This window comes from Puma concolor, chromosome D2 (assembly GCF_028749965.1).
Source record: "Puma concolor isolate L17-30 chromosome D2, mPumCon1.1.hap2, whole genome shotgun sequence".
Lineage (NCBI taxonomy): Eukaryota > Metazoa > Chordata > Mammalia > Carnivora > Felidae > Puma > Puma concolor.
In genome coordinates, this window is record NC_141677.1 from 50,246,121 (window position 1) to 50,269,946 (window position 23,826).

Genomic DNA, 23,826 nt, shown 5'->3' on the forward strand with positions numbered 1-23,826 from the left:
TGCAAACGATATATCAGATAAAGGGTTAGTATCCAAAATCTATAAAGAACTTATCAAACTCAACACCCAAAAAACAAATAATCCAGTGAAGAAATCAGCAAAAGACATGAATAGGACACTTCTCCAATGAAGACATCTAGGTGGCCAACTGACACATGAAAAAAAAAAATGCTCAATATCACTCATTATCAGGGAAATACAAATCAAAACCACAATGAGATACCACCTTACACCTGTCAGAATGGCTAACATTAACAACTCGGGCAACAGCAGATGTTGGTGAGGATGTGGCAAAACAGGATCTCTTTTGCACTGCTGGTGGGAATGCAAACTGGCACAACCACTCTGGAAAACAATATCGAGGTTCCTCAAAAAATTAAAAATAGAACTACCCTACAACCCAGCAATTGCATTACTAGGTATTTATCCAAGGGATACAGGTGTGCTGTTTCAAAGGGGCACATGCACCCCAATGTTTATAGCAGCGCTATCAACAATAGCCAAAGTATGGAAAGAGCCCAAATGGCCATTGAGGGGTGAATGGATAAAGAAGATGTGGTATATATATACAATGGAATGTTACTTGGTAATCAAAAAGAATGAAATTTTGCCTTTTGCAACTACATGGATGGAACTAGACGGTATTATGCTAAGCGAAATTAGTCAGAGAAAGACAAATATATGACTTCACTCATATGAGGACTTTAAGACACAGAACAGATGGGGCGCCTGGGTGGCTCAGTCGGTTAAGCTTCTGACTTCAGCTCAGGTCATGATTTTGCAGTTCGTGAGTTCAAGCCCCGCATCGGGCTGACAGCTCAGAGCCTGGAGCCTGCTTTGCATTATGTGTCTCCCTCTTTCTCTCTGCCCCTCCCCTGGCTGGTGCTCTGCCCCTCTCTCTCTCTCTCTCTCTCTCAAAAAAATAAATAAATATTAAAAAATTTTTTAAAAACATTAAAAAAAAAAAAGACACAACAGATGAACACAGGGGAAGGGAAGCAAAAATAATGTAAAAACAGGAAGGGGGACAAAACATAAGAGACTCTTAAATATGGAGAACAGCCGATTACTGGAGGGGTTGTGGGAGGGGGGACGGGCTAAATGGGTAAGGGGCATTAAGGAATCTACCCCTGAAATCATTGTTGCACTATATGCTAACTAACTTGGATGTAAATTTAAAAATTTTTTAAAAATAAAAAACTGTCCAATAGATACTAACTTAGAAAGCAAGAGAGACCAATCTGAGAACAGTAATTAAAACTAAGAAAGGAGGGGGTGCCTGGTGGCTCAGTTGGTTAAGTGTCCAACTTCAGTTCGGGCCATGATCTCACGGTTCATGAGTTCAAACCCCGCATCGGGCTCTGTGCTGACAGCTCAGAACCTGAAGCCTGCTTTGGATTCTGTGTCTCCCTCTCTCTCTGCCCCTCCCCTGCTCGCTTGCTCTCTCTCTCGAAAAAAAATAAATAAATAAACATTTAAAAAAACTAAGAAAGGAGTATTAAATTAAAAGAATTATTTTGTGATCCAGACAAAGATATAAAATAATTTAAAAGGGAAAAGAAATCGAACTGGCATCAGACATTTTAAATAGCAACACTTCCTGCCAAGTGGACATGGAGTGACATATTTAAGATACCCTAGGAAAGGAATGAAGCCAAGGATTTTACATCCAGCAAAACTAATCTTTAAGTATATGAAGGCTGAAGACAATCTGTTATGAAAAAGCAAGAACTCAAAAATATCATTTCCACAAGTCATTCACGAGAAATCCACTGGAAGTAAATTAACATATGGACTTATATGTCAAATGCTGTTAACACCACAAAAGAAAAATCAGACTTTATGTGAATCTTGATAGAAGTACACACCACCACCTATGAAGTATTCTTGCCAAAAAAAAAAAAAAAGAAAGAAAGAAAAAAGAAAAAAAAAGAACCTGAGTTTGATCAAGCCTTCAGACCTAACTGTCAATTTACATGAAATACAGGGAATAGAAAGGAAGTTGGCATATTCAAACCATGGAACTCTCTACAAGGAAACAAACCACTTCCTTCAACAAAATACAAACAATTCAAAACGAAACAGAGAAAATAAAATAAAAAAACACTGAGCACATCGTAAGTAAGCTGTGGGACAATTTCAAGCCACCTGGTGTACATATAAATGGAGTCCCTAAAGGAGAGGAGAGAGAGGACTGAAGGCAAAAATATTTGATGACATTATGGTTGCACTTTTCCAAATTTAATGAAAACTATAAACTTACAGATCTAAAAAGCTGAAGGAACCCCAAGCACAAAAAAAATATGAAGAAAACTACATCAAGACACATTGTACGCAAATTGCTTAAAATCAGTGACAAAGAGAAAAATTTTAAGTAGCCAAAGAAAGAGGACATGTTGGATACTGACAAACAAAGGTAAGGATAACAACACATTATTTTTCTTTTTTTCTTTTTTCTTTTTTCTTTTTTGAGAGAGAGAGCATGAAAGGAAGAGAGAGGCCGAGGGAGAGAATCTTAAGCAGGCTCCACGCTCAGCACAGAGCCTATAGCCAAAATCAAGAGTCCGCTGCTCAACCAACTCAGCCACCCAGATGCCCCATCAACACGTTTCTTACTGAAGAAATTATTGAAGTTATTCAAGAAAGAATTCAGCAGAGCAAATCTTTAAAATATAGAAAAAAAAATGGCCAACCTAGAATTCTATACCTCACATAAATATATTTCAAAATTGAGAGCAAAAAAAAAAAAGATTTTTTTCAGACATACAAAAGTTGAAATCATTTATCAGCAGTAGACTCATTATAACAAAAGTGATCGAAGGAGTGCTTCGTCAAAAGGAAAATGACACTAGATAGAATATCTATCTGTAGAAATATAGATCTGGACAAATGTATGAAGAACACTGAAACTGGTAACAACATGGGTAAAATATGGAAGCCTTTTTGTTATTATTTAAATATCTCTAAAGAGTAGAAATCTTTGAATATCTTTATGAAAGATAAAGATAAATATGTTTATGCTTTATAAACAAATATAATAATGTAGTGAGGGGATTATGTAACAAATGCAAATATAAAATATATGACAATAGCCCAAGACCAGAAGAGAAATGGAAGTATACTACTATAAGGTTCTCAGAGTATTCAGGAAGTGATATAATGGCACACGAAGGTAGTCTGTGATAAGTTATACACTATAAACTCTAAAGTAGCCACCAAAATAACAAAAGAGTCAACACTAAAAAAAAATAAATAAATACCAACAAAGCATATGAAATAGAAACAAAATATGTAATCCAAAAAGGTCAGAAAAAGAAAAAAGTGGGACAAAATAGATGAGAAAAAATACAAAACAAATAAGATGACAGATTTAAATCTAACAATAACGCTAAATGTCAATGGTTTACATACCCCAGTTAGAAGGCCAAAACTGTCAGATTACATCAAAAAAGCAAGAGCCAACTATCTGCTGCCCTCAAGAGATAGACTTTACACAGAAAGACACAAATGGGTTAAAAGTAATAATATACCATGCTAACAGTGATCCAAAAGAAGGCTGAAGAGGCTATGTTAGTATCAGACAAAACAGATTTCAGAGCAAAGTATATTACCAGAGTAAAGAAAGTCATTTCAAAGTGATAAATGGATCAATTCATTAAGAAATATAAAAATCCTGAATGTGCATCTAATAACAAAGCTTCAAAATACATAAAGATACAGCTAGAAACCAAAATAGTTACACAACCAGTGACAGAGAAAGAGTGGAAAACAGATAGCATGCTAATAGTAAATAAAAGAAATTTGGACTGAGCTTCTGGGCAGGGGAACACATGGAGTTTGGGGAGAGTGGTGTGTGTGTCTGGAGAGGGCCAGACCTTCCCCCATACTTCGCCCTATGTATCTCTTCATCTGGTAATTTGCATCCTTTATCACATCTTTTAATAAACTGGTAAACATAAGAAAGTTGGACTGCCTATATATCAGGCAAAGTACATTTCAGTGCAAAGATTATTACCAAAGTTAGAGACAGTCATTTCATATTAATCAGAGCATCAATTCATCATGAGGACAGAATAATCCTAAACATTTATGCACCTCATCAGAGTTTCAAAATATATGAAGCCATTGAATCAATAATAATAATATCCCTCTCTCAATAATCAATGAAGCGAAGAGACAGGAAATACATAAGGATTTAGAAGACCTGAAAAAAACTACCAACCAATGTTACCTAATTGACATTAATAGTCCATTGAACAGGAGCAGAATACATTCTTTTCAAGCGCACATGGAAAAGTCATCACAAAAGACCATATATGACTTGGGCCATAAAATAAATTTAATAAATTTAAAAGGTTTCAAGTTATGTCAAATATGCTTTCTGGCCACAAGGGAATTAAATTATAAATTAATAAAAAATCTCTGGAAAACTCTCCAATATTTAAAACTAAATAAAACACTTTCTAAATAACAAATTAGACAAAAAAGAAACTAAAAGAAAATTGTAAAGTGTTTCAAACTGAATGACTATGAAAACATAATATACCACAATCTCTGGTGTATTATGTCACTAAAACAGTATGTAGGCGGTAATTTATAGCAATAAATACTTGTATCAGAAAAGAAGTTTCAAATCAATTATCTCAGCTTCCACCTTTGAAATTAGAAAAAGAACCTAAACCTAAAATAAACAAAACCAAGGCCATAATAAAGGTCAGAAAAAAAATCAATAAAATAGAACAGAAAACCAATGAAGAAAATTAAAGAAAACAATAGTTAGTTTTTTGGGAAAAGCAATGAGATTGCTAAAATCTTAGGCAAACAACTAAAGAAAAAAAGTAGAGGACAAAAAATCCTCAATATCAAGAATCAGAGAGGTAGCATCATTACAAATTCTATAGATTTTAAAGAAATAATTAAAGGATGAGCAATTTTATGTCAATGAATTTGACAACTTCAATGAAATAGACAATTTCGTTGAAATACACATACTACCACAACTAACTTAAGAAGAAAAAATAGATAACTTAAAAAAATAAATCCCTATATTTATAAAGAAATTGAATTTGTACTTTAAAATCTTCCTACAAATAAAATTGCAAGTCCAGAAGTTTGGTAAAATATTATCACTGGTAAATGCTAAAATTTAAGGAAGAAATAACACCACACATTCTACACAAATTTTTTCAGATAATTTAATAAGAGGGAATACTTTTCCATTTATTTAATGAAGTCAGTATTAACTTCATCCCCAAACAAGCTAGGCATTATAATAAAAGTAGAATTCAATATCTCTCACGAGCAGAGATGCAAACTTTTTTTAGAACATAGCAAATTGAATCCAGTAATAAATAAAAAGAATAACATATCAAGGCATAGTGGGGTTTATCCCAGGAATTCAAAGTTGATTCTCAGAATCAATCAATAAGGGCACCTGGGTGGCTCAGTGAATTGAGCACCTTACTCTTGATTTCCGCTCAGGTCATGATCAGGTTCATGGTTCAGGTTCAATTCAGGTCATGATCAGGTTCATGGGTTGGAGCCCTGCATTGGGCTCCACACTCACAGTGTGCAGCCTGCTTGGGATTCCCTCTCTCTCCCTCTCTTTCTGCCCCTCCCATGTTCTCTCTCTCTCTTTCTCAAAATAAATAAAATAAACTTTAAAAAATCAATCAAGGGGCGCCTGGGTGGCGCAGTCGGTTAAGCGTCCGACTTCAGCCAGGTCACGATCTCGCGGTCTGGGAGTTCGAGCCCCGCGTCGGGCTCTGGGCTGATGGCTCAGAGCCTGGAGCCTGTTTCCGATTCTGTGTCTCCCTCTCTCTCTGCCCCTCCCCCGTTCATGATCTGTCTCTCTCTGTCCCAAAAATAAATAAACATTGAAAAAAAAATTAAAAAAAAAAAATCAATCAATATATTTTTAACTTTTTGAGGAACCTCCACACTGTTCTCCAGAGTGGCTACACCAGTCTGCATTCCCACCAACAATGCAAGAGGGTTCCCATTTCTCCACATCCTCGCCATCATCTGTAGTCTCCTGATTTGTTCATTTTAGCCACTCTGATCGGTGTGAGGTGATATCTCAGTGTGGTTTTCATTTTATTTCCCTGATGATGAGTGATGTTGAGCATCTTTCATGTGTCTGTTAGCCATCTGGATGTCTTCTTTGGAAAAATGCCTATTCACGTTTTCTGCCCATTTCTTAACTAGATTATTTGTTTTTTGGATGTTGGGTTTGATTAGTTCTTTGCAGATTTTGGATACTAACCCTTTATCAGAGATGTCATTTGCAAATACCTTCTCCCATTCCGAAGATTGCCTTTTAGTTTTGTTGATTATTTCCTTTGCTGTGCAGAAGCTTTTTACCTTGACGAGGTCCCAATAGTTCATTTTTGCTTTTGTTTCCCTTGCTCTGGAGGCAAACTATAAAAAAGACTCTTAACAGAGAACAAACTGAGGGTTGCTGGAGGGTAGGTGGGCAGGGAGATGGGCTAAAGGGGTGTTGGGCATTAAGGAGGGCCCATGTTGTGATGAGCCCTGGGTGTTTTATGTAAGTGATGGATCACTAAATTCTACTCCTGAAACTAATATTACACTATATGTCAACTAACAAGAATTTAAATAAAAACTTGGTAAATATCATGATTTCACTCATATGTGGAATTTAAGAAACAAAACAGATGAACATAGAGGAAAGGAAGGAAAAATAAGATAAAAACAGAGAGGGAGGCAAACCATAAGAGACTGTTAAATACAGAGAACATACTGAAGATTGCTGGGGGGAAGGGGGGTGTTGGGTAGGCGGATGGCCTAAATGGGTCATGGGCATTAAGAAGGGCACTAGTTGGGCTGAGCACTGGGTGTTATATGTAAGTGATGAATCACTAAATTCTACTCCTGAAATCATAAAACAATAATAATAAAATAAAATGGAGAAAATAAAAATTTTTTTAAATCCATGTAATTCACCATATTAACAAATTAAAAAATAAAAACTCTGAACATTGAGTAGACATAGAAAAAACATTTGACAGAATTCAACAAAAACAAAACATAACTCTCAGCAAACTAACAAACTAGGAATAGAAGGGAACTTTCTCATTGATCAAGGGCACCTATTGAAAAAAAAATCTAAAACTGGGGCACCTGGGTGGCTCAGTCAGTTGAGCGTCTGACTCTTGTTTTCAGCTCAGGTCATGATCTCAGGGGTTTTGTGCGTTAAAGCCCCGCATCAGGCTCTGTGCTGACAGTGTGGATGGAGCCTGCTTGGGATTCTCTCTCTCTCCCTCTCTCTCTGCCTCTCCCCCACTCACATTATCTCTGTCTCTCTCAAATAAATAAATAAACTTAAAGAAAATTTGGGGGGGGGGCGCCTGGGTGGCTCAGTTGGTTGAGCGTCCAACTTTGGCTCAGGTCATGATCTCACGGTCTGTGAGTTCAAGCCCTATGTCGGGCTCTGTGTTGACAGCTCAGAGCCTGGAGCCTGCTTTGGATTCTGTGTCTCCCTCTCTCTGCCCTTCCCCCGCTCATGCTCTGTCTTTCTCTCTGCCAAAAATAAACATTAAAAAAATTTTTTTAGGGGCACCTGGGTGGCTCAGTCGGTTGAGCATCCAACTTGAGCTCAGGTCATGATCTCACAGTCCGTGAGTTCGAGCCCCACGTCGGACTCTGTGCTGACAGCTCAGAGCCTGAAGCCTGCTTCAGATTCTGTGTCTCCCTCTCTCTGACCCTCCCCAACTTGTGCTCTGTCTCAAAAATAAATAAAAACATTTAAAAAAAATTTTTTTTTATTTTTTTAAGTTTAAAAAATAAATAAAATAAAAATTTTCTTTTAATCTTCAGTCAACATCATACTTACTGAACAAAGACTAAATGTTCCCCCCTACCCAAGACTGGGAATAAGCCAAGGATGTCTGCTCTCACCATCCTAATTCAACATCGCATAGGAGACTCTAGCCAGTGCAACAAGCCAAGGAAGGAAAAAAAAAAAAAAAAGGCATCCAGACTGTAAAAGAAGAATAAAAACTGTCTTTATTCACAGAAAACATGATCTTATAACTAGAAATTCCTATGGATATACAAAGATATTCTTAGAAATAAGAGTTTATTCAGTTTGCACAAAACAAGATCAATAAAAAATTAATCATATTTCTTCTTTTAATGTTTATTTATTTTTCAGAGAGAAAGTGAGACACAGCATGAGCAGGGGAAGGGCATAGAGAGAGGGGGACAGAGGATCCAAAGTGGGCTCTGTGCTGACAGCAGAGAGCCCAATATGGTGCTCAAACTCATGAACTGTGAGATCGTTACCTGAGCCAGAGTCCAATGCTTAACCAACTGAGTCACCCAGGTGTCCCCAAATTAGTCATATTTCTATATAGCAGTAACGAAAAATCAAACCTTGATGTTAAAAATAAAACTATTACCAATAGCATAAAATTATGAAATACTTAGGAATATATGAGAAAAAATAAAGACCCCATACACTGAAAACTACAAAACACTGCTGAAGGAAATTACAGAAGATGGAAGTAAATGGAGAGATTAAATAGGTACATGAATCAGAAGACTCAATATTGTTAAGATATCAACTCTTCCAAAATTGATCTATAGATACAGCACACCATCCAAATCAAAGTTCTATTCATATGAAAATGCAAAGGACAGACAGTAGCCAAACAACTTTGAAAATAACGACTCTGATTCACAACTCGCTCTACAGTTGTAATAATCAAGATAGTGTGGTATTGGTATAAAGACACTAAAGAGAGATCAGTGTAACAGAATAGAGACCGGAAATTGACCTATATAGACAACTGATTTTCAGCCAAGGTGCACAGACAATAAAATAGATAAAAGATAGTTATTTCAGTAAACAGGGCTGAAATAGACAGTCATATGCAAAAATAATAATAATAGCCTGACCCATTCCTTACACCATATGCAAACATTCACTTGAAATGGATCACAGACTTAAATTTAAAACCTGAAACGATAAAACTTCCGGAAGAAATGTAGGAGAAAATTTTTGTGACCTTGATTTAAACAAGGATTTCTTGGGGTGCCTGGGTGGCGCAGTCGGTTAGGCGTCCGACTTCAGCCAGGTCACCATCTCGCGGTCCGTGGGTTTGAGCCCCGTGTCGGGCCCTGGGCTGATGGTTCAGAGCCTGGAGCCTGCTTCCGACTCTGTGTCTCCCTCTCTCTCTGCCCCTCCCCCGTTCATGCTCTGTCTCTCTCTGTCCCAAAAAATAAATAAACGTTGAAAAAAAAATTTTTTTTAATAAAAAAAAAATAAACAAGGATTTCTTAGCATGATCTATAAAGAAAAAATTGATGATTTCACCTCATCAAAATTAAGAATTTCTGCTCTTCAAAGAAAGTAGAGAATAAAAAGATTAAGAGAATAAAAATATTAAATACAGACTAGGAGAAAATATTTGCAAGTAACGGTGTTTAAGATAAACTTGCATCAGGAATTGCCCAAATTCGATAATAAGAAAGCAAAAATTCAATTTTTTTTTTAAAAAAAAGCAAAATATTTGAACAAACACTTCTTCAAAGAGTAGATGAGGAGATTAAGACAGAGTAATTGGAAAGTAGATGACTTACCTCTGAGTGTTAGCTGAAGGTAATAAAAGAAGCCACTTGAGGCTGACAAGTTGAAGATGCTTAAGTAGAGTGAAGAGTACAGAGATTAGTAGTAAGAGAAAACTGGTGTCTAAAACTCAAAGCTGAGGAAAAGGGAGGGAAAAGAAGTGGTTTCTATAATTTCCATATTGCTCAAAGTAAGACACCAACAGATAGTATCTAAAGAAAAAGATAACTAAGGTTTTTATTATATAAATCACTGGTGTGGAGGTACTTACTAGAACACACACGAATCTTCCTGAATACAAAAGTCAATATCCATTAAAAGAGCAAGTAAATCATGGCGTGGTCCAACAGGGATTGAACATGTCATTTGTATCAATAAATAGAAAGAGCTTCGCTCAGCCATTAAAAGAAAAAAAGGTTTATCAAGATGACTAACAAAGCAAAACCCAACTCTGTGCTCTAGAAGAGAAAGACAAGTGGCAAAGGCATTCAGAAAGGATAAAAGTTAAAGGATGCGAGAAGTCATACTAGGCATATCTTGCTATCAGACAAAGTAGAATTCTAGCCAAAAAGCAATAAATGGGACAAAGAAAAATACCTTTTAATACTAAAGGCTATAATTCACAATGAAAATATCGTAGTTATTAATATCTATGCACCTGATAACACATCGAGTGAGCCAAGCAGATGTTATAGGAGATGAAAGGAGAAATGTGCAGACACATGCTGGAGATTATAAAACACAGTTCAGCTAGAGACAGAGGGGAAAAAAATCATATTAAATATCTATAGAAATAAAAAGAAATAAAACTAATGTAATACAACAGAAGTAAATTAATAAGGATAAAGATCAGACATGAGTTAGGAAGCTACAAAGTAATAAATACACCACGATGTCATAAATACATCAACAAGCTGTTGCTTTGGGGGGAAACATTCACAAAGTTAAGAAATGTTAGCAAGAAAAAAAAAGAAGCATAAATATACAAATAAAATGAGACAAAGGGGATATCGCTATTAAAATAGAGAATTTTTTTAACATCTGAAACTAATAACTTGCTAACTTTATATAAATAAATTTGACAACCTAGATAAAATAAATAATTTTTAGGAAAATATAATTTACCAAATCTGAACTTCACCAGATGAAAAATTTGAAGAACTCAATTGCTATAGAAGTTATGGGGCAAATTATGTGTTCTCACCAAATAATACACCAAGCCCTGATGGTTTCACTGAGGAATTTAACAATCCTGTATAGTCAGATAATCCTCAGGCTGCTTAAACTATTACAGAACATGGAGAAAGAATCACAATTTCTAAATTCTTTTTATGAAGCAAATTCAACATAGATGTCAGTATCTGATAAATATTGCCCTAAAGAGAAAACGATAAATCAATTTGACTTATAAATACTGATATAAAAATCTTAAATAAAATATAAGCAAACCGTATATTAAGAAAATGTCATCGTGGCCAAATGGGATTCCCTCCGGGAAAGAAATCAGTATTAGAAAGCTTAATAATATGAGTACGTAATTCGTGATATCCATACTTAAAGAAAGCAATACATGTCGTTTCCACAGCCCTGCGGTGAGACCCTGCAAACCCCGCTCCTCCTTGGCCCGCTGTTAGTCTCTGCCAGTAGGGGGCACTGAAGGGAGAGTGCGAGGCTGGGGGATGGGAGGCAGAAGTTTGCTCCCTTCTGTCTACTCTCTCCTCCTGCCCATGTCATCCCAGTCGTGTTTCTTCACCTCACGGCCAATGGGGTTTTTCTAGTAGCAGCTTTCAAATTCAGCTGGCTATTTTTCCAGAGCTTGCTCCTCCAGACTGGCCAGCACCACCCTCCTCAGAGGTCTGGATTCCATGGGGTCTCTCCTTTTCCCTGTGTTCCCCCAGCCCTAGGTGTGGTAACTACATCCTGCAGTTTCTATTACCTCCCAGATGCCTTAGTAGTCCTTTTGTCTTTTCTATTAGTTAACAATTTGAATTTGTGTTAAATTCTCTTTATTAAAACCACAGGCATGGTTTCTGTGTCCATTTGACAAAATCTGACACCTATTTCTGATTTGGGAAAATATTCCAAAAGAAAGAAAATATTCAACTAAGGAAGAATTGGTGGATACTTATTTGACAGATATATGATTTCATATATATGCATCTCCGCAGGACAGTGGTATCCTTCTGGATGGGGAATAGAGGTTCCTCCACTGCCTGCTGTGTTGGGACCAGTAGGCAGAGCAACTAGACAAGAGAATGAGAACAAACGACCTGTAGATGCCATCTCCTGATGTGAACCTTTTATGTAAGAAACAGAGGGAAATACGGATATAAGCGTATCTTCTCATAGCTACAAAATGAAATACTGAAAAAACAAACCAAAACCTAATTTTAAAATGTGTTCCATAAAGAGGGAAGGAGAAATGAGGTACAGAGGATAGGAATGGAAACTAGGTTTCTCAGAATATACCCAATTACAGTTTTGACTTTGGGAACATGTTTTATCTACTTTAAAAAATGAAATTAAGAAGCAATTCCTAGGGGTGCCTGGGTGGCTCAGTCGGTTAAGTATCCGACTCTTGACTTCGGCTCAGGTCATGGGCTCATGGTTTGTGAGTTCAAGCCCCACATCGGGCTCTGGGCTGGTAGCACAGAGATTCTGTCTCCCCCTCTCTCTGCTCCTCCCCTGCTTGCTATCTCTCTCTCTCAAAATAAATAAAAAGACTAAACTTAAAAATACAAAAAGCAATTCCTAAAACAATCTGAAACAAATAAACCTAATTATCTAGTTGGTCAGTAACATAACCATACAAAAAGTTGCTTGTAGTGACTTTAGAACATCATTTGACTGATTGAACCTTCATGGAGCCCTGAGATGACAGCACAGAGCCTGCTTGGAATTCTCTCTCCCTCTCTCTCTCTGGCTCTCTCTTTCTCTCAGTGAATAAATAAATAAACATAAAAAAAAAAAAAAAAGAGTTGCTGGTTCCAAAACGTGCTTTCTGTTCTGCAATCCACATCAGCAAAAGGATCCCTCCGGAGCCATACCTCGCTGTCCTCCCATCTCAATTCCAAATCTAAGTCTCGCATGGGTGCGTCTGATTGGTGGGCCATACAGCCCATCTGGAATCCCAGATGCAATGCTGACTGAGAAATATGGCCTTTAGCTTTCTATTCTGCACATGGGTCTGCACACTAGCTGGAAAAGGAATTAAAAAAATCAATCCGTACGATCTATGACCTCATAAACTCAGACCTTTCAAATGTCTTTGATTAGCCTCTTGAAGACTTGGTGTCATAGCAACATAGGAATTTTTCAAGAAAATGCATTCTAGAAATCCATTACAAGATTATACCGAGTAGCTAAAAGTTATGTTTCATCAGAGTATATGTTTAAAGTCTATGAGGGGAAAGACTAGTTCCAAAATATCCACTGTGCCCTAGGTAGCAGCAGGGTCATGGAGTCACTCGGGCAATCCTGCCTTGACTGCAACTCAGCCACATGCTGAGGACTCTGGTTTGGAAAGGGGGGTATATCATTTGTTGCTTTCTACACGCTCCTAAGGGGATGGTAATTTTATTATTATTAATAATATCCCCCAAATTCCACTCATTATAAACTCTCCTAGGAATAATCTTTAAGATGTGTCTGGATGAAAAAAGGAAATAAAAGCTAAACTTCTAAAAATAAAAACATCCAAGATCCCTAGACCCAAATCACCCACAGTACTTCCAGTTATCAGAGAACCGGTCTCAGCTGGGAGGCCGAGTCTAAAATCATTGTTGGCTGATGAATTTCGTACTGGATCAATTACCCGGCCCAAGTTCTGTCACTGCATCCTGTGTGTGAGTAAATACCCTGATTATATACACATCACACACACACACACACACACACACACACACACACACACACACGGTGCTCTTCACAGCAGCAAGAGTTGGATAATCTCTGATTCCACTCACTGGCTGTGTACCCTCAGACAAGCTTTTTAACCTGCGCCATAATCTCCTCATCTGTAAAACGAAAGTAACAATTGTTACTTTCAAATGAGTTGATAAAAAATAAAATGCTTTGAAGGCTATCTGACACCTACTACGTGCTATATCATGCTGATTATTGTCCTTATCATTATGCTTACTACCACTGTCACCCTGTCTTAGCAGATACCAGACTTAAAAACAGACTCTAAATGTGTGCAGTGTTCATCGATCACAAACACTGGCCAAATGTCTGAGTTCTGAGATCATTTCTCCCCTTTGGGGGAAAAAAAAAAAGGAAAATGTTGCCTATCTAGTAAATAATACACTTTGAATTCTTTATTCGTGTTCAAAGGAAAAAAAGAAAGAAAATAATTTTCCACAGCACAGAGCCGCAGACTGAGAAGACAGGCCCGTTCGCTTTGGCTATGGCAAAGACCTGTTGTTCCAGAGAGTGGAACGAGGTGCCTGTTTCACCCAACATTGTTCTTGGGTCCTGGAAACATGGCAATTAAAAATATATCCGACTAACCAAATAGATGCAACGTTTTCTTTAGCAGTGATCAACTCAGCCCAGGCTCCTCTCTAATCCATCGGGCAGGTCTGGACACCATTCATTGCTCAGAAGTAACAGACCCTGGTGCTCCTGACAAGTCGTGGAGCCTGGACCATCCAGCCAGCCAACTCAGAAGCAAAGGTGTCTCTACCATAAGCACATTAATAAAATCAATTAGGGGGCACCCGGGTGGCTCAGTCAGTTAAGCGTCCAATGCTTGATTCCGGCTCAGGTCATGATCTCCCAGTTATGAGATAGAGACTCACACTGGGCTCCGTGCTGGGTGTGGAGCCTGCTTAAGATTCTCTCTCTCTCTCTCTCTCTCTCTCTCTCTCTCTCTCACTCTCTACCTCCCCTGTTCACATTCTCTGGCTCTCAAAAATAAATAAATAAATAGACAGATGATAGATAGATAGATAGATAGATAGATAGATAGATAGATAGATAGACAAACAAAATCAATTAAAATTAGAACATGAGCGGAAGGCCCCCTTCTGACACTTAGACACTGACACCTCAAAATGTAGGAATTTCAGTAAGTGAAAAGAGATAAAGACAGAGAATCCTCAAATCTCACTGGTAATGGGGACAGGGAGAGGGCTGGAGAGGGCTCAGAGTAGACAAAGTCATGTGGTTTTCTGCAGAACAGCCTCTACATCTACTATGCGAGGCTCCCCTCCTTTCCCTGTGCTTATTTCTAAAATTAAAAATAGAATTAAAGGCCAATACCTAGAAATAAGCGTAAAGGATTTACAAATCATAGGCAAAACTCAGATGACCCCATCACATTCAGGCTTGAAAGTGAGGAAACATTTTCCAACATATACCTCAGTCTCTGCAGAATTTTTGCATCTTTGAATAAGGAGACAGAAAGCTCTCAATAAAGTAACACTATATGCAAATACTCAGTTTTTCCAGAACTAGAATAAGGAAACAGAATCGGTAATAATAAACTCAAGCTTTTTTGCCCTCCAACAACTACCACAGACGAAAATTTTACAGAGGACAAGAATTTCCAGCAAAAGTAACTAGATTATTTTTACCACCTGGACATGCAACTTTTTCCAGCTTGTGGTATACTGTTAGAAGTTTCTCAACAAAAATAAATTGCCTTCTGGGGAATGTTATTTGAAGACTTTTGGGTAGGGGTGCCTGGGTGGCTCAGTCGGTTGAGCAACTGCGGCTCAGATCATGATTTCGCAGTTCATGAGTTCAAGCCACATGTCGGGCTCTGTGCTAACAGCTCAGAGCCTAGAGCCTGCTTTGGATTCTGTGCCTCCCTCTCCCTCTGCCCCGCCCCCGTCTCTCTCAAAAAATGAATAAACATTTAAAAATTTTTTTCTTGGGGCGCCTGGGTGGCGCAGTCGGTTAAGCGTCCGACTTCAGCCAGGTCACGATCTCGCGGTCCGTGAGTTCGAGCCCCGCGTCAGGCTCTGGGCTGATGGCTCAGAGCCTGGAGCCTGTTTCCGATTCTGTGTCTCCCTCTCTCTCTGCCCCTCCCCCGTTCATGCTCTGTCTCTCTCTGTCCCAAAAATAAATAAACGTTGAAAAAAAAAATTTTTTTTCTTAATTTAAAGATCTTTGAGTATAAAATGTATCAAGCAACCCTTAGCAAGGAAATAATGCCTAGAAAATGTGTAATGGAATAAACTAAAAAGTTGGAGGGCCTATACTGGACTGAATCTTATACTATTTTCATGAAATATCAGAATTTCAGAATATCAGAAATATCATGAAATTACAGACTATCAAAATTTCAAGAGTCAATACGTCAATATTTTTAATATGTACCTTCAAGATACCCCACATATAGGATTGGTTTCTGTGTTTGCTATTGATGTATTCCACACACTTACAACACACATATATCACCTTATTTGTATCATTTATTGTTTTATGTTTTGTGTGTTGTGGGACTATAACCCTGTATATGTGGTTTTTATCTATAGTAGAAAGGGAAAAATAAAGAAAAAAAACCCTGATAGAGAAAAAGTGACCTATGGTTCTTTGTTAACTATAAGACAAGAAACATTACTCATCTCTAAAGTAGATGATAATTTTTGTTGAACAAGCATTAATCTGGTTAAAGAGATATATGACGCGAAATTACATAAAAGTAAAAAATGTAAACAGGTGAAGAAAAGTCAGCATTTCTCCTTAGGCCTTAAAGAAATCACACAAAAGCAAGAAGTTGAAGCAATAAACACAATTGTAAACTCCATCCTTGAAACAGTAGGGAAAATGCCGAAGTTATGAAACACAAAGTCGGCAGGTCTTCTGGAAGCACTTAAGGTCAAACTCAGGACAACGCAAAAAGAAATGCAGTCTGCAGCTGCAAGTCTTTAAAACTAAAAATCTGCAGAAGCAGAGTTCTCTTGGGTGAGGGATCCAGATGGAGGTGCTAGATCCATCACTGATTGCTTCCAAAGGGTTGGGGGAATGGCTTGTGATGGGAGCCCTCCTGAGCCTGGTTTGGTCCCCGGAAGGCTGCATCACAGACCAGGCTGAGTGAAGAATCACAAGGCTAAGCCATATTTGCAGGAAGCAGACAGTCTATAAGGCAGAGGATAAACCAGAAGAAAAAGAGACATGAACAGCTCTTTAGCTTCCGTTCTCTTTTGGCTGAGAAGAAGGAATGGGGCAGTGGCCAAAAAATTAAAACCGTGTTCTCAGAAAGAGAGAAGTGAAAGAGAGCTACCAACAGTCCAACAGAAAAGTGAGCAAATAACATGGTTCACAGAAACAAAAATTCAAATGCTTTCAAACATGCAAGAATCGTTTCAATCTCTTAAAAGGAATGCAAAGTAAAGCTATAGTGATATGTTCCACTTACGAGATTGGCAAAATTCAAAAATTGTGATAGCAACCTGTGTGATCGGCAGTGTGGGAACAGACTCTCACATGTCGCAGGGGGGACCGAGAGCAAGCTGGCAACCGCTTACAACATGGGAAATCCTTTGACCCAACAATGCCACTTCTAGGAAGTGAGAAACGGCAATTTTTTTGAACATCAAAAGTGTGGAAACAATCTAAATATTCATAATAAGGGAGTGAATAAATTATGGTGCAATCATAAAGTGGAATTTTATGCAACTTTTTTAATACATTTTTTAATGTTTATTTATTTTTGAGAGAGACAGCACAAACGGGGGAGAGGCAGAGAGAGAGGGAGACCCAGAATCTGAAGCAGGCTCCAGGCTCTGAGCTGTCAACACAGAGCCTGATGCAGGGCTTGAACTCACAAACCACAAGATCATGACCTGAGCCGAAGTCAGACGCTTAACCGACTGAGCCACCCGGGCGCCCTCATCATGCAACTTTTTAACAGAATAAAGCAGATCTGTACATACTGAATAGAAGTCTCTCAGAGATACCGTGTCAAGTTTAAAAAAAAAAGAGAGAGAAAGAAAAAAGATCCAGAAAACTATTTTGCTGTGCTTCCACCTGCATATTAAAACATAAATACATACATAATTGCTCGTGTGTATAGAGAAATATGTTTGGAGGCTGGCAACAGTCTCTATGTGTCGCAAGAGAAAAATAGGTGGTGAGAGCACTAAAACAGGAGGCTCCCAAACTATTAAAAAGTGTGTGTGCATGTATGTGTGTGCACGTGCATACAAATAAAAGAAACATTGAAAATTCCCACAAAGCATTCACTACCGTTCTATCTGTATTATAAGATTGAAGGCGATTTTTTTTCTTTTTAAAAAAATGTTTTAAGCAGGCTCCACACCCAACGTGGGGCTTGAACTCACGACCCTGAGATGGAGAGTTGCATGCTCTACCGACTGAGCCAGCCAGATGCCCCAAAGTATTTTTTTTCTTTGTCGAGTTTCAGGTTTATAAATATCCCGCAGTGGCATGAAGTGCTTTGAAAAAACAAAAACAAAAAACAGAGTTTGTTTTCCTCCTAAAATTCTCCCTTATCTCCACCAAACAAAAATACCTGGTCAGTTCACTCAGTGAAAATACATCTTTTGCTTGTGTGGCTCTCCAGGTGGCCCAGGCAGGTCACTGAAATGTCCTGCTCTCCGTGCTCAGGTGCACCAGACGGCCCAGCAAGCCCCATATTCCCTGTGCTCCGCGAGGTCCTGCAGGCCAAAGTATTGGGGGGCAGAGCTCCACTTATTGTTTCCCTCAGGTAAAGGACTCCCCCAAATGGTGCTGCTATCAGAATGAACGTCTTGGAGTTATTTTGGTTGCATTCCTGGCCTTAAGAGACAGGTTTCCTGTTAATGCTGTTTTGACTGACATTGTTTGGGTCTCTCCAGCAGGAGACCAGATTTAGATCAAACGCACAGGATTCTCCTGCTGAAACAAGAAGGGCCTGCAACATCCAGGGAAATCAAAGTCCCCGTTTTGAGAGGGTGGGAAACGGGACTGGGGTACTTTCTCTGCTGCCCTGGGAGGCCTCGATGAAGAAAGTCCCGCCTGCCCGGAGCCACACCAAGCCAAGGCCACTGTGTCAGCAGCTTAGAGGTCAAAGCATCCTGGGCACCGCCCCCCAACGGAAGGCAAGTCCCCCCTTCGAGGCCCTGGGCCAGCGTAAGGAGGCTCACACACCTACAGTCCAACCTACAGTCCAAGCACCAGCCCTAGCAGGGTCCCTGTGCAGAGACTTTCCGAGGGCTGTTTAGAGCCTGCCATTGGTGAGCAGCTGTTTAACCTAATATGTTCTTAGGCAGGAAGCCTGGGAATATAGAACAAAAGAAAACATGAACCACGGCCTGTCCTGGCCCCTCTCAAACTTGATCAACCTGGCAAATGCCCCTAGAGACCAATAAGGGGCCTGCACATCCCAAAGGTCTGGGGTGCTTCATTCTCAAAAGGAAAAAAAAGTGTTATCTCCCAGAGCAGGAGGCACTGAGCAGGTCTGCCTGCTCAGCCCAAGTGGAGAGAGAGGGAGCCTATGTGTACACGCACCTCTGTGAGGTGGCCCTGGGGCCATTATGCCCTGGGCTGGCCCTGGCCTCTGTGGCAGGCCAGAAGGTGCCAAGCTGCGAACCAGAGTCCCTGGAGCAGCCGAGTGCTTTAATCCATATTTGGGCTCCGTGCTCCCTTTGCTAGGGCTGGGGGAGTGGCGGCCGAGACTGAATTTTCACAAGAACATTCGTTTCCACAGAGCAGGTCGTGATTAACAGTGAAACCTTCGAAATGGGCTGGAAGTTGGCTGTAACCAGCTGACATTTTGTTTTCGAAAGAGCCAGGCAAATTTGTTTCCAAGGCCTTTCGCTTCTAATCTTTGTTTGCGCGTGGACCTGGGAACCGGCATCTCCAGGCTCTTTCCTAATGAAATCCTAAATCATCCGGGTGACTATGGGAAGGTAGCCCCGGCTGCCCAGCCCGGGCCTCTGAAAAGCATGCAACTCTTCAGCCTAGAGTCTGGAAGAAGTTGCCATCCACCAGCAGTAAACAAACAGCATTCCAAGGACTAAGTGTAGTTCTTTTTTTTTTTTCTTTGAGACTAGCGGAACCTGGCCAACATGCCTTCTCCTCCCATTGTAGATGACAAACTGTGAAGAAAAGTCTTGGCATTTGGCAAAAGTTCCCCTTCCATTGTGAAGTTAATAAAAGAAAACCATGTGTTCAAACAAGTCGGCCTTTTGCTAACAATCCTGCATCACTGGGCTCCAAATGTCAGGGAAATATCCATGCTTCGGTTCAGCAAGGAGACAAAAATAATGTGGCGGGGTAGAAAGAATTCAGATTTCGGGAGACTGGTTCCACAACACATATGTACGTGAAAATGCCTTTTTACCTGATCTAAGGCCCAAACTTTTTATATAAGCGGCCCCCACTTGAAGCTCCACACAGCGTGTGTGTCTATGGGGTTGTCGACTCCACCTCCAGTACGAGGGTGGGCCAGGCAGTCTGAAGCCCACCAGTTCACTCCGTTGCCTTTACCCGTCATTGGCTTTCAGGGTTAGTTCAGCCAATGGGACCTAAATGGCCCAAGCAGTGGATGTTTCATAACTGCTTAGAATGTTGGACAAAGGGTTTCTGCCCTTGCTCTGACATCATAGCACGGAGAGGGAAAGCCTGGAACATTTACCACCAGGAGGAAAACAGTTACAGAATTCAACCCACAGGAATGCAAACAGGTACAGTCACTCTGGAAAACAGTATGGAGGTTCCTCAAAAAGTTAAAAATAGAATGACGCTAGGATCCAACAATCACACTACTGGGTATTTATCCAAAGAATACAGACATACTGATTCAAAGGGACACGTGCATTCCCGTGTTTATAGCAGCGTTATTTATAATAGCCAAGATATGGAAGCAGCCCAAGTGTCCATCGATTGATGGACTGATAAAGTGGTGTATGTATCTACAGTGGAATATTATTAAGCCATAAAAGAAGAATGAAATCTTGCCATTTGCAATGACACAGATGGAGCTAGAGACTATAATGCTAAAGGAAATAAGTCAGAGAAAGACAAATACCATATGATTTCACTCATATATGGAATTTAAGAAACAAAATAAATGAGCAAAGGGGGAAAAGAGAGAGAGGTAAGCTAAGAAAGAGACTTAATTATAGAGAACTGGTGGTTACCAGAGGGGAAGCGGGTGGGGGGATAGGTGATGTACAGAATTGTTGAATCACTCTATTGTTCTCCTGAAACTAACATAACTTTGTATGTTAACTAACTGGAATTAAATAAAAGCTGGGGGAAAAAAGAACTAAGAACTGAGCTCACAATTAGTGAGCATCTAAAATAGCGTGGCAGCTATGTAATAGCCTGGCGGTTCCTGAAAAAAATCAACCATACAATTACCATACGACCCAGCACGTCCACTTCTGAGCCTATGTCCAAAAGGAATGAAAGCAGGGACTCGAACAGATATTTGGACACCTACGTTCATAAGCAGCACTATTCACAATAGCTAAAAGGTGGAAGCCACGTAAGCACCCATCAGTGGATGGATGGATCCACAAAGTGTGATATATACGCGCAATGGAATATTATTCCGCCTTAAGAAGGAAGGAAATTCTGACACGTGCTTCAACATGGATGAACCTTGAGAACATTATGGTAATTGAGATAAGCCAGTCACAAAAACACTAATACCGCCTGGTACCACTTGCCAAGGTCTTAGAGTAGTCCAATTCATAGAGATGGAAAGTGGAATGAGGGTTGCCAAGGCTGGGGGCAGGGAGAAAAGGGAAGCTGTTGTTTAAGGGGGACAGAGTTTCAGTTCTGAAAAGGGAGAAGAATTCTAGAGATAGATAGTGGTGATGGCTACACAACAGTGTGAATGTACTCAAAGCCACTGAAATGTACCCTTAAAAATAGTGAAGATGGTGAATTTTACATTATGTGTATTTTACCAAAAATTTTTAATTAAAAAGTAAATAATAAGAATCATAATTAATCCCACATACAGACTACAGCCAAACTGAGAGACCAGCACAGAAAACAGACCTAGAGACTCTTGATTAAGCTGGTCCTAAAGTTGGCCATCTCATGAATTTCCATGATGTTTCAGCCTTGGGGGAGGAGTGGCTTTCTGATACTTAGAAACTAAGTCATCCTCACTGCAATACTGTACATGGAAGAAAACATTACCATTCATTTCCAGCAAACCAACCCACTGGAGCTTCCAGTCAATCACCTTCCTCTCCATCACTAAATTCCCTGGATTTGGCCAAATGAGAGATCATCCTGTGGATGACACATTCCAGCCCCATCCTTCAACACTTCTCAACCCCTGGACTCACCAAACATCATCTGCCAGTCCTGGGCCATACCCCAGGCTCCTGTTGGAGGTCATCACATAGAACCTCCAAAATCGTATGCTCTGCTGATCTTAAGACTTTGCTAGGGGCGCCTGGGTGGCGCAGTCGGTTAAGCGTCCGACTTCAGCCAGGTCACGATCTCGCGGTCCGTGAGTTCGAGCCCCGCGTCGGGCTCTGGGCTGATGGCTCAGAGCCTGGAGCCTGTTTCCGATTCTGTGTCTCCCTCTCTCTCTGCCCCTCCCCCGTTCATGCTCTGTCTCTCTCTGTCCCAAAAATAAATAAACGTTGAAAAAAAAAAATTAAAAAAAAAAAAAAAAGACTTTGCTAAATTAACATCTAAGTTTGACACAAGGTGTGTCAAATGGTGAACCACAGTTCAACAACAGACCACAGAGAAATTTAAATGGAGAAGTTTATGACTCGCGTGTCCTAGAAGAAGTACACGGCACAACTTGAGAGAGACCATAGGGAGAAGATCAAGGCAGAATACAGGCAGAGAACAGCAGGACCCGGGGCACGTACCTTTAACAGGGTCCATGGGGGTAGTTCTTTGGAGTTCCTGGATTCAGACTGGAATGGTCCATTCAAAACAGCAGGGTTTTGATAAGTCCTGGGGTTTTGGTATCTAAGAGGCACACAAGGCATGCAGGCCCTGAGAGAAAAGGGAGATTATGGATCACAGGGGCTGTGGGGGAAATCATATCAGGAGTTTACATTTGCCGCTTACTCTTCAAGCTGCTATTCAGAGTAAGTGCTTGCACGAGGGGGCTAGTGTCAGTGTAAGGTCTCTGCAGGCCACTGGCCAGACAAAAGGGATGCCAAGCAGCACTACCATGACGTAGCTTGGCTCAACTCCCAACAGCCCCTTTATCATAATCAGCTGTCCTCATACCCTTCTCACTTTCTCATCCCTTCACACCCACTCTCCGGCATTCAGAGGCTGGTCCCCACTTTCCAGCCTGAACTTGATGATGTAATAGATCAGTTAATGACTTCCCTAAGCTCCTCAGCTCTGTTTGGCAGCCAGTTCCCTCTCCTTTTCCCTAAAGTGGCCCTGCCTTCAATGTTCCAGGCACTGCCTCCCCTCACGCCTTCCCTGCCTATGTTTTCAAGTCGTGTCTCTCCCTCCCTTTCTCTCGCACTCACTCTTGTTTCCAGCTTCTTTCCCACAATCTATAAACATACTCATCTTCCCACGTTTCCCGTGGTTAGACAAATACGCTTCTTGACCTGTGGTTCCCTTCTAGCCGCCACCTTATCACTCACCTCCCTTCACAGTCAAGCGGCTTCAAAATATTTGTCTGCCTTCCCTGTCTCCACCTCCCAGCATTTCCAGGCTGCCCGTCAGGCTTCCCGCTCCAACCACTCCAATGGAAACATTCCATTAACAATGCCACTTGCCCTCTTATCACTAATCCAATGGATGTGCTTTGGCAGTCATCCTCTCACCTGAATTCCCTGTCCCCTTTGTGATGGCTTCCTCGGTATTTCCACCTCCCTCAGCTTCTGAGACAATATTGTTTATAGGCTGTCTTTCTACCTTTGTGACATTCCCCCCAAGCCCCTTTGTGAGATCCACTTTCTCTGACTCTCCCTGAGAGGTCTACAGTCCTGCCCAGGGCCCTCTTCTTTTTTTATCCTACGTACCCATTCCAGTGACTTCATCCAATCCCATGTGTGCAGGAAAAGGTTGACTCAGGAGGTCTGGGATCCTCAAACCCTGCATCTCCCAAAGAAAGGTTTGACCCTTGCCCACCTCCTGGAAGAAAACCTCTAAACCCTTACAATAGCCTACCTAGCAAGTGTCTGTTTGCCGGGGTCTTGGGCCATGCCAGATAGTTTAGGCAAACAACGTGATCTGTGGTATGGGTCTTGGGTCATTTGACCTCTGGAGGAGCTAGAAGTAGAGTAACCAAGGTCGGTCATGTGGGCACCCTATGCCCTGGACTCACC

General features: G+C 40.3%; 1 long non-coding RNA gene across 1 annotated transcript in view; it reads right to left on the minus strand.

Annotated features, from left to right (window-relative positions):
- The window catches only part of LOC147576053 (uncharacterized), a 262,303-nt gene extending 239,293 nt beyond the window's left edge, over positions 1-23,010 (minus strand). Inside the window, exon 1 of the long non-coding RNA XR_015241715.1 lies at positions 22,396-23,010. This is a non-coding gene — a long non-coding RNA (uncharacterized LOC147576053). The remainder of the gene's footprint in view (positions 1-22,395) is intronic.
- Between the last annotated feature and the right edge of the window lie 816 nt (positions 23,011-23,826).